Source organism: Scatophagus argus, chromosome 19 (assembly GCF_020382885.2).
Source record: "Scatophagus argus isolate fScaArg1 chromosome 19, fScaArg1.pri, whole genome shotgun sequence".
NCBI lineage: Eukaryota > Metazoa > Chordata > Actinopteri > Scatophagidae > Scatophagus > Scatophagus argus.
This window is the reverse complement of record NC_058511.1, coordinates 16972054-16986171: the sequence shown is the minus strand read 5'-3', so window position 1 is coordinate 16986171 and position 14118 is coordinate 16972054. Positions and strand designations below refer to the sequence as shown.

The window sequence follows — 14118 nt, the reverse complement described above, 5'->3', positions numbered from 1 at the left end:
CTCGCCTGGGGGTCAACTTATGGGACCACTGCCATCCTCCCCTTGCTTTGGAAAAGTAGCAAATCCTTTTTTTTTTGTCTGTGTCTTTCTCTTTGCTGAGCACTTGATTACAATAACTACAGCTCTCACAAACCCAGATGGGGGGGACAAGCAGGAGCTCTGGCTATGTTAAGAGAGGGAGAAAAGGAGTGTAAGTAACCAGCCGACATATTCAGAGCCAACACAAACTGACTCGCACCTTGGATTCTTTCAATTTGCCTGTAATAAATTGCAGTAGGAAGCAATTGCGTCCCTGATGTGCTGAGGGGGTTGAAATTGAAACCCATGCAGGGACAGTGGCACGCTCTCAAACAGAACAGAGCCAGATAGTCTTGCCTTTGACTTGTTGAAAAAAAATGGAAACAATGTATGATTCTTCTCATACACACCCTCAGGGTCACAGAAAGTGTTTGTCAGACAAACAGATATGCCTCTACATGCACATGTCAAGTCACTAACTCAGCTTGCATGTTTTCTTCCAATGAGGAATAGTAAAATACAATTAGCAGCAGCAGAAGCAGCAGCCTCGATTGCAGAGGCAACGAAACAGCTTTCAGAATTAACTTTCAGAATAACACAGCCAGCCCTTCAATGTTTGAAATACATAGGTGTATATCCTTCAGCTATGTGACTGGGTCAGTCGACATAGTAATGCAGCTGTAATGCTCTAACCTCCTCTCTTTTTCTGCTGCATTAGTGCCCAGCTGAGTGGCGGTCAGCTCTGTTTGCTCTAACTGCAGGTGCCATCGGTGACATGCATTAGTCCCCCTCTGCCTCCCTTACGGAGGAGCAAATGTGAGCTCCCCGAAGCGCCGGGGCCCAGACATAACTGGATAAAGGCTGTCGGGCCTAGTCTGAGCCACAAGTGGAAACGCATTCCGAATCTAATAAGAGTCCAACCCGCAGCAGTAGACTATATCAAAACAGGGGCTGTGAATACTTCTTTTTGCAGGTAATTTGGTCTGGTTGGGCCTAAACTTGTGTTATTCTGTTACATTCCCTCACGCTCCTTGTTCTGCGCTCCATCATGCTCTGGTTCGTTGCTTTTACAAGAGAAAAAAACAGACATTTGCTGACCTTACAAATTACATTCTTTCTCACAATGATGTACAGTCTGCGTGGACAGCTGATTTGAAATTAATAATATCGCCTGTGACATTGTGTTTTTCTGAGGCTTTGCTTCCTTACACGATAGAGAACATCTTACATGAAAAGCCCCAGTAAAAGCTTGTTTTTTGGGAAAAAAAAAAAAAAACAAGGCAGAGAATAACAATGAGATTGGCAGAACCTTGTTTGTTCGGTGTGCATGAAGGTATCAGATAACGCCGTGCGTGTTTTATTGGGTGACGGACAAATAAAGAATAGCAGAACAACGTGTGGGAAGACAGACATTGGTCTAAAAGCCTCCATTCATCCCTGAGTCATGTTTCACGGGGCTGCAGTGTCAGGTTGGACCCTAATCTCCTCCAGATGCCCTCGCAGGAAAACAACATCTCCGTCTGAACAGCCACAGAACAAAACTAGAACTCCAAACCTTGATAATGTAATTGATTTGAAAGTTTCCGCTGTAGTTGTTTTGACTCTGCATCCGTGTATTTACTCATGTATGCTGTCTGTTTGGTTTCTTCTTTCCTTACTTTCTAGTCTTGATCAAAAGTGTATCCCCTTCCACTCATCAGTTCTCCCTGTACGTCTGCCTATTCCTGTTGGATGGGAAATATATGCATAACCCTCCGCTGACATGCCGTCTCGTTTGATGTGGGATTCTCAAACAGATGCCCCGTCTCTCCGACATTATTGGGGATATTAAAGTGCTGCGTGGCTCTGTCTCGCTGACTCCTTAATACAAATACACACACCATCATTTGCAAAAGCCAATTCCATTTCCTGCTTTGGAAGCTAGCTTCACAGCTTTGCTCTGTTATTCAGAAAGTAAAGAAAATCTCAGTCCCGGGACTGGAAGGCTTGCTGATGCAGTCTTGATTGTCTAGTTGGAAAAGATGATCATTTTCATTATCAAGTGATGTATGTTAAGATTCTAAACCATATAAACTATGCAATGTCGAGTTTCAGGAGAAAATTGTGGCCTGTTCAAACTGTGTTGTGTTTAAACAATAACACATTTATAACAATCATATAGATTAAAGCTGCAAATTCTCATAATAGAGAAGCTGAAAATTTTGCATAACACAGATACACTCAAAAGAATATTTCAACATTTGGGAGAGATCCTCATTCACTTTCTTGAAAAGAATTAGGTATAAGTCTGCTGCCACTCTGTCTCTATCTGTATGATAAATATGACCCTGGAGCCAGGAGCCTATTAGCTTAGCATAACATACTGGAGACAGGGGGGAAAGCTAGCCTGGTCGTGTGATGAATCAGCTGACCAGCATCTCTAAACTTCATTAATTAACATGTTATATCTCATTTGTAATCCATACTAAAGTAGCATAAAACCTGCAATCTGTAGCAAAGGTATCTGTAAGCCACGACTTGTCATTTTTCTGCCTGGGTTTTGGTAGGCCATGGACTAAACAGACAGCTTATAATGTGCTCTTTAGCAAGTTTTAATGTTAGTGGAAGGAACATTTGAGATGGAGCCAGGCTAGCTATTCCCCCAGCTTCCAGTCTGTCTGCTAAACTAAGAAGAAAGAAGAAGAAAGAAGAAAGTGACATATTTTGTCATTGGAGGGAACTCACTCCAACAAAATTTGTGCTCTGCATTTAACCCACCCAAGTGACATGTACACACACAACAAACCCGGGGGCAGTGGGCGACCGCGTGCAGCGCCCGGGGAGCAGTGGGGGTTAGGTACCTTGCTCAAGGGTACCTCAGCCATGGACACCGCTACGGGGAATCAAACCAGCGACCCACCGGTTACGGGTCCGATACCCTAACCGCTGATCCATAGGTGCTGGTTGTAGCTTAACAGACAGATAGAAGAGTAGTATGAACCATTTCTTCTAGTTCTCAGTTACAAGCAAATAAGAATATTTACAAAAATTTCAAGCAGCAACCCGATTCGAAAATCAACTATTTGCTTCAGCACCACTTGATCGAATCCTAAAATTGAAACTGTTTAAACATAACATCTAAATGTGCACTAACCTGCCGCAGCTCAGCTAAAAATCCCTGACACAACCCCGACACTATAGATATAAATTTGTAAGACTCCCAGTGTTGTTGTGGGTGTATTTGTCCTTGTAAAACAAGACTGTAAATACACATAAATGAAATTTACAAGCCAATCGCATATCTGGAGTTGAGTCAAACTTGTAAACACTGAGGAGGAGGAGGTTGAAGGAGAAAGGAGAAAAAGATAAGGAGGTCTTGAAATATTTAGGCCAGTCAAACAGAGGTGTGGTTAGGGACGGACGGTGCGGCTCTCGCTCTAGGCCAGGTGAGAAGGTCATGTGAAAGTGGAATGTGGCTGAGCTGGATGCTTGCCAGAGGCTGTCATAGGCAAGAGAGATTATTTTATCTTAAAACAATATGAAAACTGTATGCCACCTGGGAGAGATTATTCCTCCCTGTTTCAGTACAGGCTAGGTTATTTAGAGAATTCAGTTTTTGACAATACCTTGTCAAAAGGCAGAGATTTTTTTTTCTTCTGTTTTTGGTGGCGTATCATTTCAACATATTTCAACACACGTAATTAGACACCAGATTTTTGCATGCTACAATACTGGACAAACAATTACTGAGCAATTAGTGTGAAGCTTTTGAGATAGAGGGGAATGCATCACTCAGCAGGCAGCTGACAGCGTGAGCTAACTCAGCAAGCGACATGCAAAATAGGAAAATAATGGTGTAGAGTGCCAGAGGAGAAGACTGTCCATACAACACAGAGACAGAGAATAAACAAGTTTGACAAGGCAACACTTAGAAGGGAAAAACAAATGTATGTAGACAGGTGAAAGGAACATATACAAACAAAAAGACATGCATCTAAAGAGAAGTGAACGTGCACGCATATACTCAGAATCTCTAGTGAGTGCTGTCAAAGCCTTGCAGTCAGCAGAGCCTGTCTGACTGACAGCGAGACAGGCAGGGCAGCCTGAGCCTGGATAGGCATGTTCTGAACTTAGTTTTTATTGAGAATGAATCATGTATCAGGTGGTATTAAAGCAGTACATATAAACAGAAAGATTAAATTTGTTCCCATATGAAAGCATTATTTCATTTCACGATATTATTTGCAGCAGATCTTATAGTGGTTGAGAAGGTTTAATAAAGAAAAAGTTTAAGGTGAGCAATAACAGAAAGTCCAGGGAGTTGCATGTCTATATGGTGTATAGTGTGGAAGTGTAACTGGTGTGTAGTGTTGACTAAACCTTCAAGACAACCCATATCGCAGAGTCATAACAAAACTGACAATATCTGATGAACGAAAGAGTGAAAAGAGAATGAAGCAAAAGTTGAATACATATACAGAGGGGAGTTAAAAAGGAGAATGAGAGAATTGGAGAATATGGGTAAAGACAGGCACTAAGGTTACAGTCAGACTGGCAGCCAAAATCAGATTTTGGGCATATCCAGATTGGAATCAGATTGCCTTTATCAAGTGTGGATGGCAAGAAACACGGAGGAGTCATACTGTAGGTGGTTTGAAATCTGACTCAAATCGAATTTTAAATGGCTCAGCCGAGACCCTCAAATCAGATTTCAGACTGCCCTTTACATCACTTGCAAAGCATAACACAGAACATATGATGGTGACATCACATCTGGCTGTGACTGCCGCACATTGGTGGAAGCAGTGCTTGGGCCTGAAGTATAAGTGCCAGTGCAACAATGTAAAAAAGAAAATGCATTCAAACTCTCATTTAAAAGATCTTTTATCTGCAAAATGCGTAAGCAGCATATTATTGTTGTAGCTGGTTGAGGTGAAGCTGTTTTTATCCATTTAACATTCAGTTCGATAGTTTAGCCCCGTGGTTTCCAACCTCAGGACTGCACCCCTTGGATGAATCACTAAAATATCCTTACATTTTACAAGCGGGGGAAAAGAGCAGGATTCTGGTCTAAAAATTGTACACATATTTAGCATGTAAGAGGAGGTAATTAACACACAAGAAAAAAGATTCAGAATTTGGAAAACGTATTTTTCATTTCACCATGCCTTTAAAACAGTCACAGAAAAATTGGACAAAATGTGCTTATGTCATTCAAAACTGCAAAGAACATGTGTAGACTTTATTAATGGTAAGAAACATATAAGGACATGTAAGTATAGGTATAGGGTTAAGGTATATAAGTATATATGTAAGTATATTTTAGTTTGGCTAAATAACCCAAATGTATAAATAAAAATAACACTGGATCAAAACTCATCTTGGTTTTCTACCTATGGACCTTCTGACCTTGACGTTTTTATTTGCAGGAAAATTGAGGGGGAAAAAAAATCATTTTTTGTATTCATTCTTTTCTATTTCCTCTGGTCTTTGCAGAGTTATTAAAGTGAAACCATTGAAGCAGGTGAAGATGAAATCACTCTTTAATGAAACTAACGCCATATGGAAACATATAAGGAACCGCACCTGGACAATGCTTTTTTAAAAAGCAGTCACAAAAGGTCTGAAGTCTGAAAAGCAACTTTATCTGTCAGATAAATGTACTAGATTGAAAAGTATAGTATTCTACTTTGAAATGTAACACACTAGAAGTACAGACAGTTGCAGAAAATGTCTTGAAATACTCAAGTCAAGTACAAGTACCAACAATACAATGCTTCTCTGATGCTGCCTGCACACCACTACTGCTGTGGTGCTCCAGTGTGAAAGCATACATCTTCACTCTTCCTCTAACCTGCAGCTTGGTGTTTTGGTTTCATTCTACAAAAACACTCGCTATATGTGTAACACTATCATTACCAGAAAAACTAATTCTGAAAGGTTCAAAATGCCCTACCAGACAATGCACCAAGTAAATGACAAAAAAAAACAAAAAAACAAAAACATTTCAATCATCAATCAATTTAATTTATTTAATAAAATTTAAGATAAGGGAGTAAGATGAGGGTAGAGGTGACGTTTTCAAGACCCGAAATGCGTCAGCAACACGAAGCCTTCTAAAAGTTTATTGAGGTTGAAGCAGGAAATCAACGAGTGGGTTCTGCGTTGTGTGCTGTATGGCTGCTGGCAGCTGCTCTGGCTGGCTTTCTCTATTGCTTTTTTGGCTGCTTTCAGAAGGCTCCAAAGCAAACAAGAATGGCCCTTTTTACAGGCCATAAAACTTGTGTGTCAGCCTACTCAGTCATACACAGCACTGTGCTTCTCAAAATGGCATGAAGTGTTTACATTCTGTAATTACACTGATACAAAATATTAACATGAAATTGTGATGATAAATCAGCTATTTTTAAGAATGTTGCTTCGTCGTTGAATGTAAACTTAAAGGATCCTAACTTTTTGAGTAAGGTCATGTATAGTAATACTGTGACTTTAAATAATATATAATATGTAGTATAGAAAATGATAAAAATTTTTTAGATATATTTGTGGAAGTGCCTCAGGTCCAGGCCTCTGGGTAGGTGCACATGGCAGCTGTTAACTGACATTTGAGAGCCAGTGTTGCTAGGAGATGCACTGACAAGCACAGTTTGAGTACTGACAGAAGCCCATCACAGCCCTGTATGGCCTACGAACATTCATGCAAACCGTATTTCCCCCTTTGTAGCACATCGTGTTGGTTGCTGTTAGTAATTTAAGACATCTGCATCTTCATAAATTTAATGTATTTAGAAGGACCCTTCACACTTTTAAAGCAGCATTAAGCAAGAAGTGGTATTTTTTGAAACTACCGTTTCGGAGTGTGATTCACTGTCCACCACTGACACCGCTGTCATACCAGGGTGATTTACAGCAGCTCCGACCAGTCTGATCGGGATTGTATTTTATGGAAAAAAATATTTGTCTGGTTTTCCTTCTGATGTCCTCTTTTCTTTTTATTCAGCTAAGCATGTTAATAATGTAATTTACAATGTACAGTGTAAAAATGTGCATTTATTTTGAATTTATTAATTCTGCAGACCCCCTCCCAATGACCATGTGACGTATGCAAATGTTGCAAGTGTTGGCTCTGCCATTTATTTAAAAAAGCAAACAAACAAACAAAAAAGCTATATATATATATATATATGCTATGTTACATATTTAGTTTTATTTGTTTATACAACATTTGATTGACAATTCATTTGGTTGGTCTACAATGTGATGCCCACTCCATTCTGAATTCATGTTTATGCCACTGATGCATATTAACATGTACATTACATTCCCCTCTTACTGTTCTAGGACTGGTGTGTTTGTAAGAGAGTCTTTGCCCAAAGTGTCTATGATCACACACGGAAGAAGTCTAACGGCTTTCTGCCAGAAAGTTGGGTGACATAGCACAAAGAATCGCTTAATGAACAAGGTGTGGCGGATGAGAGGGCTAGGCGCATTACTTTCACTTGGCAGGTTCTGCGTCCTTCATGAATTGTTGTTGACAGATAATTTGTAGACTCAGTTGACTTATTTTAGTTGTCAGAATTTTTAAAGCTGCTGAAGACACAGTGTGCATTAACTTTAGCAGAGCCAATGCTCGGCAATGTTATATTTCAGTGTAGCTAGCACATCCACTTGATTGTCAGGTAAGGTCTCAGTGCCATGCTACTTTGCACGTTAGTGATGTCATAACTTGTCTTTTGTTCATTTTTTAAATCATTCAGAATGAAAACAAAGGATGTGGTGATTGGTCTGTGACTGGTTGTGACCTATATCCTTTCACGCCTCATTTACAAGGTGGAGGAGTTAATGTCTACTCAAACAGGCACTCAGTCACTAAAGTTCTTTTGTGTTGTACAGAATGTTGCTAAACTGCTAACTTAATAGCTAATAACACATCCCCATAGTCATTTAATTGTCTATGTGTCTACTGGAATTGAATTGAAATTATGTAAAAAAGTAATAGTGATAATAAAATCAAGACAAACTTCAGTTCAAGTCCCTTGCTTGTTACCGCCATGCCGTCACATCTCATACTGTAAAACATATTTCAAACCAATCCAATTACGTGCCAGTCTAACAATGTAACTTGTTATTTCATGTGGCAGGCCCTGGGTCCCATCCATACAGGGGGGCACGCAGGCCAGGTTTAAATGGCTGTTTAATGTTTATGGGCATTCTTCATCTCTAAGTGGTTTGAATTGCAGAGCATTTTCAGAGCATTGTTACAGCAGCAATCAAAGCTACGATTTTCCTTTTTCTACTGCTCTGTAAAGAACAACCAAAGGTGCCGGTAAATGTTGACTGATTCACTTGAATAAATTTGGCCACCCCTGATGTTCAGACTTATTTGCCATGACATGGTGAAGATCAATATACTTGCCAAAAAAGGTAACTTGAAAGCTGAAGTATGGCAAAAATGTTTTTTTTTCTTTTTCCCTCTAATGTTGAGCTCTGGTCATCTCTTAAGGGTCAAGGTTGTATCCTGAGGTGAAGCTTTTCTTTTCTTTCTGTTTTTTTTTTACTTTTGCAAGTGGTTGTCTATCTCTCTGATTGACAGGTTCAACATAAACACTGTGTGAACGGTCACAAGTCGGAGATTACGAGGGTTTGATGAAAACAGCTACTGCTGGGATTTGTCATGAGTGGTGTTGAATCGCACCTTATGACCTCCAGACACTTGAAGGATCCTTGTAGTGAGGTCACTGTGGCAGCTTCATGTTTTTTACATTAGTCCTCATGCTTTTCTAATCAAGTGTGTAAACCATTATACTATAATCTAATGACTGGACTCCAAGTGTCCAGGTATTATCCTCAGAAAATATACATTTACAACATTCTTTCTGAATTATTGAATTATGTGTTTATTTTAAAGGAGTTAGTAATAATTCCACCCCTGTTGGCATATATACACACGTGTATATATATATATGTGTGTGTGTGTGTGTGTGTGTGTGTGTGTTAAATTGTGTAATGTTGTCTTTTTATAATTACTTAACTTCAATTAACCTTCATTCTCCTATTTGCCTGTAATCACATTATCCTCTGGTATTTCAGTCTATTTTTCTTTCATCCAAGAGAGGCCATGTCCTCCTGCTACATGCCCAGGGAACCCTGAGCCAGTGCAAGAACAAGCTTCTCCTTGTGCTAGATATCCCAGTTGGCCATAGAACCAGTCTATGGTCTACTCTCTCTCTCTTTCTGTTTCCTCCTCCTCACCCTCGGATCTTTCTCAATGCTCTGCTCATGCTCCCTTTTTAGCCTTCTCCTTCTGCTCCCTCCCTGCATATCTGAGCTCTACCCTCGGGCCATATCCAGCGCCAGAAAACATCTGATTCATGCCTTCAGTTAGCTGTGGTCAGCTGACTCTATGGGACCATAGGATTAGACTTGCTGGAGGATTGATTCAGTGTCCTGCCACTGATTAATTCCAATGTACTCTAAGGGTGCCTAAATAAGGTAATTTAAAGGAACGGTTTAATAATTAAAAGCCAAGAATTCGATATATCCTACTTTATTGTCTTTACAATTTATTTCTGATATATTCAAACAAAGTGAGTCATTCTTGTTGTCAAAATAATGATGTAAATTCTGGCTACTAAATGCCTTAAAATGGACAGTTTGAAACAGAGTCTTGAATCTGTGGCTTCCCCCCTCCCTGCACCATACAAAAACACATTCCAGCTGTCAAATATGCTCATTCATGTCCTTTTCTGACTACCTTCCTGTCCCCTAAAGCAATTATAGGTGAAGGAGCTCTTTTCCAGCACTTGAACCCCTACGCTCCAAAAAGGTGCATGTAGAGCTGTCACCCACACTGACACTTTTGCGACATGTTTTCAGAACTGATGCGTGAATGATGACACATGAAATTTGCAGTGAATTTGAAAGATTTGGAAATGTCACCTCAGTTGGGCTTATACTTTCTCCCTGTACTCCACTACATTTAAAAAAGAAACATTCACTACACTGCATTCTTCTGATGGCCATGGCTACAAGTTACTTTAAATATTAAGACTGTATATTTAAAATATGAGATGATGTTATGAATTAGGGTTGCAACTAACTACTTCTTCCTTGTTGATTAAGCTGACAATCATTTTTAAAACAAAGACACCAGAGAAAAGTGAAAAATAACCAGCACAATTTCCCACAGCCCATAGCGATGTCTTTTTGGGTTTTGGTCTGCCTGATCAGTGGTCAGATGTTCAAAGAGCTCCAACTTGACCCTTTTACAACATTAACACAAACATTAAATATTAATCCTTCAATAGTGATTATTTTGATTAATTAATACTATATATAAAACTTTATTAACAGGAGCAATGACAAATACTTTTGATACTTTGAGACCATTTACCTGATGTTTGTCTCTTTGAATGCATGAATTTACTTGTAGTCAATCACCACATTGTGGAGTTGCTACTTTTAACTATCACCACAGCAACCAGTTAAAACTGGAACTGGTTCTAAACAGCTACAATAATCTGAAATGGTTATTAATGGTATAATCATATGCACAATATCCGCTTTATATAGTTTTACTTAACGCATACTTTAAAGCCAGATGTAATTAACACATTTAGAACATGATGGTTGCAGTTGATGAGGGGGTACTTGAAATGAAGTATAGCTCTGACCAGACTTTTCATTTTAAAATAAAAAATCATTTCAATAATTATGTTCTTCGCAAAAAAGTATGTAAAAAAACATTGAATACCAAATTAATTAAAATAACTAGATGTTAGAGGTTATATGTAAATGCTGGCGAGATATGTTTTCTCATTAATCACGTCCATTGGCAGTTGTGGTCTGAGATTTGGCATGCTGGAGCTGTGTTAAGTAAAACCTGTTAACAAAACAGCGCCGTTAATTAAGCGCATTCAGGCAAGTGTTTCCTCGTAAAAATAAAAAAATAAAATAAAAATCTTTTGATCACATAGTTGTCATTATTTCCCAAAAAGTGTGGTATGTTTACCTGTGAGAAGCAATAGAGCACTTCACACCCATTTAAATAGTGAAACCGTTGCAAAAGATGTCAGAGGTAATTGTTAAAGTTTCACCTCAGACATTTTTAAAGTTATTGCTGGAAAGGCTCACAATTATTTTAAATTGCTTTCTCCTCTGGGAAGAAGAACAGGTTGCAGATTTCAGAAGGTAAACTAGCCCTTACATTGTTCTGAAAACAACCCCTGAGGATGTGAATTCACTCCTCTATTGTTTTTTTTTCTTCGTTTAAATAATGTGTACTCAACCTTTAATATAGAGTCTCCTGTAGGCCACCCATTAAAATCCTATTTAAAACTTTGTTCTAAAGGGATTTGTCACCCCCAAAGGTTGACAAGACAAGTGCACAAGGTCACAGAGAGAGACACAGTGAGCAACAGGCAGTGAACTAGAAAGAAACATGGCAGCCATGAATAATGCATGGATGAACGGTTTATCTAATGGCACTCTTAAAACTTTTAAAAGTTGATCTCTGCTTTCAGCTGGAGATGCTCTTTGCTAAAAAGCCCCCTTTTCTAACTTGCTGCAGTCATACTCAGAGCTCAGCTTGAGAGAAACACTGATTGGTTTAATTATGTTTGCAGCGATTAAGCATCTTAATGGTACTCATCACAATATGAGACAGGAATCACAATGATTCACGGATGTGACATTTGGGGAACCACTTTTTTCTTGTTCTTTTTTGCCTTTTTTTAACACAGAGGTAAAGCCACAAAATCCCCAAACTATGCACTCAAATACACACACTGGCAGACAATTTTAAGAGGGACTTACCGTCTTTGGACTCTTGGTGGTCATGGCAGGGTCAGAGAAGAACAGAGACACAGACAGAGTGGAGAGCGCGACCTAACAGCGTTACAATCACATCCCAGATTCCAGACACGAGGACGGGACCGACGGGACTCGTTAACTTGAAAGCGCGGATGGAGGGTGGCGGGCTTGCTGGAGTGTGTCAAGAGGAAACTGCAGGCACCAGTCAGTCAGGCCGCTGAGAGACAGCGAGAGGGCGAAAACGGGACAGACAAAAGCAGAGAGAATTCAAAGACGCCAGCAGTTTCTTCTTCCTCTTCCTCCTTGCTTTCTCTGGTGTAACTTAACCCACAAAGAGCCCCAGCGAGCAGACACACAGAACCAGTTCCAGACTTGTCCTGCACCAACGGCTGCCTCTCCCCCTTCTCTCCTTTTTCTCTTCTCTCTCTGTTTTTTGGTATCATTTAACTCTTGATTCCGTGGCTCGGCGATGAGCTCACCGGAGTCTCAGGTTTCAGCGCCTTTACTGGAATGTAAGGGCAGTCGCACAGAGAGACAGAGGTGCTGGGGAGGTCAAAGGCTACTGGGGTAGTGTGGAGGAACAGAGAGGATAGTGGAATCTGTCATCTGGGGGAGTTCCAGTGGAGGGATATCTGAGGGGCCTGGAGTGCCGAGAACAAAACAGGAGTTAAAGGGGTCACAGGTTACGGAAGTTGCGGGGCCAAGCAACATTTGACAGCTCCAGAGGCTGTGGACTTGAGGAAACTGAGTACATTTACACGCACAACCTCTCCTAAGTGCTAGATTTATTGCTCACTTAGAGAGTTGGGTGTTTTCCTCAGGGAGAAAAGTTTTTTTTTCTTTTTCTTTGGGGAGTTGCTGTTTTCACATTTTAACAGTCCAAGACATGAATTATACAATTAAAACCCATACTTAACTACTGAGGATGTCCACAATCACAAGTATAACAATGCTTTCACGTGATGTGACAAGGTGCTTTAAAATCATGATTAGACTGAAGTAAATTATAAATAGATAGATTAGATTAAGATTAGATTAGCTGTAATTAGAAGTCAAACAAATGGGCTCTTACTAAAACCAACGATGTGTCAAGGACATCAACAGTGAAAGTAGGTTACCATTAGGAAATACAAAATAGGAAGAGGGTTTTCAAATTTCTTTTTGGCAAGATTGCTATCGTTAGAGCACATCTCACTCTCTAAAGACCCATCCATCACTGACACATGACCCACTATTTTTAACCAGTTTGAGCCTGTGTCTCTTTCTCTTCTCAGGGAAATTATTGATCATATGAAATCTTCAGCTTGCCCCATGGATATTTTCCCTCTTTGTGAGACTGTTGAATCAAACAAATAGTTATAACTAGCAGTCTTAAGTCTTTAGCATATTGATAAAAAAAAAAACTGTAAACCTCTGTCCTCACCAATATCAGACCACTTTCTAAACAACTTTTTTCTCAAAAAAACTGAAAGTTGAACTCATACAATAGCAACCTTTTTTAAGTGACATTTTTGATACACTCTAGTCTGCTTTTAGAATCACAGGACTGAATCTGAGCTTTTAAAAGATTTTCATGACCTTTTATCCGGCTCGAAGGACATACAATTTTGGGGGCAGCCGTGGCCTAGATTGGAGAAGCGTCTTGTGATCAGAGGGTCACCGGTTCGATTCCCCCAGTGGACGGGCAGGAAATGTGGTGGAGTGATTAATGCGAAAAATGCCCCCCCCCCCTCCATTAGCCAGCTGATGTGCCCTTGAGCAAGGCACTTAACCCCCCAGTGTGCTCCCCGGGCGCTTGATGCTGCCCACTGCTCCTGTGTGTGTTTCACTGCATGTAATTTGCCGGGTGTTGCATGTGTGTGTGTTCAACTAAGGATGGGTCAAATGCAGAAGACGAATTCAGTCTGTGTATGTAAAAATATATATACTGTCAATAAAAAAGGTGATTCTGATTAGCTACTGATTCCAAAGATTCTGCTAGTCTCTTCTTGATTTCACAGCTGCATTCAGTACAGTAGACCATAGTATCCTCTTTTCTTACCTTTTTTCCTCTTGTATTATCCTTCAAGGTGCTATGCAGCTGTGTTTCAGGTTTTACTCGTCTGTCAGAAGTTTTTTCTCAGCCCTGGTGACTCAGTAGCTTCCTCAGCACCTCTTCCCTGTGGAGTCCCTCAGGGTTTTCTTCTTGGGCCACTCCTTTATTTTCTCTTTTATATGCTCCCCAAAGGCTCTAGTCTTAGAAAATATGGTATCTTGTTCCATTGTTACACAGGTACAACACAAATCTACTTTTGAATTGAAAAGATGCAA

General features: G+C 40.0%; 1 protein-coding gene across 1 annotated transcript in view; it reads right to left on the bottom strand.

The window, feature by feature from the left end:
- flrt2 (fibronectin leucine rich transmembrane protein 2) overlaps nucleotides 1-12227 on the bottom strand; it is a 42895-nt gene extending 30668 nt beyond the window's left edge. Inside the window, exon 1 of the mRNA XM_046372653.1 lies at nucleotides 11812-12227. The gene's annotated coding sequence lies outside the window, so the exon portion shown is untranslated. The remainder of the gene's footprint in view (nucleotides 1-11811) is intronic.
- Between the last annotated feature and the right edge of the window lie 1891 nt (nucleotides 12228-14118).